We start from the raw sequence: 4,101 nt of genomic DNA, 5'->3' as shown, positions 1-4,101 counted from the left end.
AATACTTCCTGAAGAGCAAAGGCTTCATACCTGGTTCTCTCGACCCCACTCTCTTCACGAAGACATATGATGGTGAACTGTTTGTGTGCCAAATATATGTGGATGACATTATCTTCGGCTGCACCAATCAGAAGTACAGTGAAGAGTTTGGATATATGATGCAAGAGCAATATCAAATGTCTATGATGGGAGAGCTGAAGTTCTTTCTCGGTCTCCAAATACGATAGCAACGCAACTGCATCTTCATATCTCAAGAGAAGTATCTCAAAGATTGCCTGAAGAAGTTCGGTATGCAAGACTGCAAAGGCTTCACGACGCCAATGTCAGCCAAGCATCATCTGGGTCCTGACGACAATGGTAAAGAGTTCGATCAAAAGGTATACCGCTCCATGATTGGTTCTTTACTTTATCTATGTGCATCTAGGCCAGATATTATGCTTAGTGTTTGCATGTGTGCTCGATTTCAAGCGGCACCAAAGGAGTCGCATCACTTAGCTGTGAAGCGAATTCTTCGATATTTGGCTCACACCCCAACTCTGGGATTATGGTATCCAAAGGGCTCAGAGTTTGATCTGGTTGGATTCTCGGATGCCGATTATGCTGGTGACAAAGTTGATCGCAAGTCTACATCAGGCACATGTCACTTTCTGGGACGATCACTTGTATGTTGGTCTTCAAAGAAGCAGAACTGTGTATCTCTCTCCACTGCTGAATCTGAATACATTGCTGCTGGATCTTGCTGCGCTCAGCTTCTGTGGATGAAGCAAACGCTTAAAGACTATGGCATTCATCTGAAGCAAGTGCCACTCTACTGCGACAACGAAAGCGCCATCAAGATTGCCAACAACTCAGTTCAGCACTCGAAGACAAAGTAGATTGAAATTCGTCATCACTTTCTCAGAGATCATGTTGTGAAGGAAGATATTGATATCATACACGTCAACACTGAAGAGCAATTGGCAGATATCTTCACCAAGCCCTTGGATGAGAAGAGATTTTGCAAGTTACGGTGTGAGCTAAATATCCTGGAATCCTGAAATGTCCTGTGATCAGGCACACATCCTAACCCTTATGCATATTGATGACTTAGATGTGCAACACACGAAGTAAAGTATATCTTCAATCAATGAAGACATACATTCTAAGTGTGAATACATTAATGTGGAATTTGACTTCGGAGCGCCACGATAATTGTGCGCCGTGTCTGGGTCTAATACTTCCTATACGGTGGGTAACGCCACCACCAAATGTTCTATTTTGAAGTGTTTCACTCATGGCGTTACCTTGCTATGTCTTCACATTTGGTTTGGCGTCAATCTCAACATGTCTTCATGATTATCTTCACTATGTTGATTATATAGATATATATATACTAGTGTTCTGTCCTCTACAGCATTCACTTATAGCTATGTCTTCTTGTTGAATCTTTTGACCTAAGTGAATTTGATCGGACCCTAACCTCTCTATGCTTTCTATCTGAAATTCTATCTCTCCAAATCATATGCATTCTATTGAAACTGTCGAATGTCTTCTCTGCGTCCTTGTCAGCAAAAGATACAGAGACAAACATTAAGTCCGTTTTCAATGCTCATTCCTTCACCTGAAACCTGGAGAAGTGGGAACGACCACCCGACAATCCAGGCGTGCGTGGGACGTGGAGCAAACCCCCAAAATTCTGCATAATGGCCACGTGTTCCTCAGATGCGAATCGCCAGGGGCACCTGTGTAATAACGCAGTGCCGCCCCTGTACCTATAAATACACACTTCACGGCAGTCATTATCTCTTCTTCCACTCTCGCACGAACCCTAGCGCCACCGCTAGCCCTCGACGACGCCGGCGACGAAGCGCTTCACTGCCGCAACCTCTCCGACGCCATCTTCACGCCGACCGCGGACATCGTCCTCTCCGCCGTCGCCGTAGGTGTCCTCCGTCGCCAAGTTAGGGCACGGAAGATCGAACTGCTCGGCCTCATCTTCCACTCCGTCTAGCAGTTCTTAGTGTGGTAAATAAAACTTCCTTTTTACGGCACCGTTGATCCTATGGCTTTGTCACTTTCTACCACAAGCAGTTTCTATTCACACAAGTTAGATCTCTCTCATACTGCATCTCATAACTTGCCTAGTATATTCACTTATGCTTCACAAAGTAGTTAGATTCCTCACTTGTACTGATCTCTGGATTCGTACAAATCTGGAACCAACTCCTTATCTATGAGTGAATGTCTTCGCACGATGAGGTCAATGTCTTCTAAACTGATTTATATTCAAAATCTTCTGAGAATGCATATGACCTCTTCTCCTTCCCTCACACCTTAATGCTATCACAGGTACATGTCCGTGGGAGAATCCCTTGGTTCTCATAGTCTGCATTCATTTGCAGAATTCTTATAGCATCATATAAATTCACCCGAAGCAAGTTCCTGTTTGTCCAGCAAGCGAAAATCTTTGAAGCCTTTGAACGTGTTGAAGCCTTTCAGTTTAAAGTTCATGGCTTCAGAGAAATCAGCAAGGAAGGGTGGCAGAAAGCATCATGGAGAAACATCTAGAGATCTGCCAGATGACCTCTCAGAACTGTACAAGACAGATCCTGAAGAGGCTTACAATCAGCGCAAGACCCGAATCCAATGGATTCGAAGATATTGGGCAGAACAATGGTTCAAATACCGATTTGTAACCCAGGAATATGCTGAGAAAAATGCCATCAAGAGACCGTGGGGAGACATCCTATACAAGAACTCATCAGCATTGGGCGTCCTCTGATGCCAATCGCTCAGGATGCTTCATGGGCTGATCGCCCACAAGAGGAAGAAGACTTTGAGGCCCAGCCAACTCCAACTACACAGGCGTCGCCTGCATTGCACACGCTTCGCAAAGGACCAAGGCCTCCAATCTCTGCGTCTGAAGCTGAATCTGCTGAAGACATTCCGGCTGCATCAGCCGATGAAGAAGAAACCCCAAGCGCTGCTACACCCCCGTCTCACCAAGAAGCTGTTCTCGAGGAGAACATGACTGTGACCGACCCTCCAGCTCATCAAGTGGAGGTTGAACATCTTGAGGCTTCCACCACCAACACCACTGAAGCCACTGACGCTGTCATGGCTGAAGCTAATGTGGAGCCCTCACCAACAAAAGCACCAGAAGTCAGCGAAGCCACTGATCCCGCCTCTTCTGTTCCTGAGTCTGCTGCCGGTCCCCAGTTCGACTATCATGTTGAGCACAGGCCTCAGGTACAGAAGCCAATCCCAAGATTGCCAAGGTTCCCAGGTCCTGCATCAGCACCTGGCTCCTTCAATATCAATGGCTTCCGAGCAGACAACACATTCTTCAATAGCTCCAGGAACCCCTACTCAAGGGAAAGGATATCATCTGATCGGTTCTGGAGCTATCAGCAGCGAAGCTATTACTCCTGCATTCTATACAATCAAGGTCGCATCTTCCCCCACAAGCGCCTTGACATTGAAGCTATAGCTGGTCTGCCCTGTCTGGAAGAAGCTCTGGATTGCTTCAAAGAAGTTGGATTGCTGCCATTCGTCACTGACCAAGAGCATTGGAATGAAGAGTTGCTGCTCCAATTCTATGCCACACTTCACATCCGCGGGTATAGCAGAGATCCGAAGACTTGGGTCCTGGAGTGGATGACAGGAAACATTCATCACGAAGCCAAAGCCTTTGACATCATTGAGCTCACTGGTTTGCCCACTCCTGGCGATCTCTACGAGCATGGCTGTCAGCTTCATAGTGAAGCTATTGAGAGCATCTTTCAGAAGACTGAACCTAATATGAGTCAGATGCTCAGTATGATGAAGCCATTGCCCCAAGATGCTGCTTATCCCACGAAGTTCTTCGTTGAAGACCTTGAGTATCTGCCAAGAACCATTTATCACATCATAAGGCGAACTCTCTGGCCAATCAAAGGACACTCTCCACATGCCAAGCTTGAAGGTGCAATGAAGACTTTGGTCTTCTATATTCTTCATGGAAAATGCTTCAATGCACAGGACTTCTTCATTCGCCAACTTGTTGCATCAGGCTCTGATCTGTTTGGCTTGAAGTTCTACGCCCCATGGGTCATGCGGCTGATCAAACTTCACTCCACTATC

The sequence above is a fragment of the Triticum urartu genome, chromosome 1A (assembly GCF_056163025.1).
Source record: "Triticum urartu cultivar PI428250 chromosome 1A, HENAU_Tu73, whole genome shotgun sequence".
In the NCBI taxonomy this organism is placed as follows: domain Eukaryota; kingdom Viridiplantae; phylum Streptophyta; class Magnoliopsida; order Poales; family Poaceae; genus Triticum; species Triticum urartu.
This window is presented reverse-complemented; position numbering follows the sequence as displayed.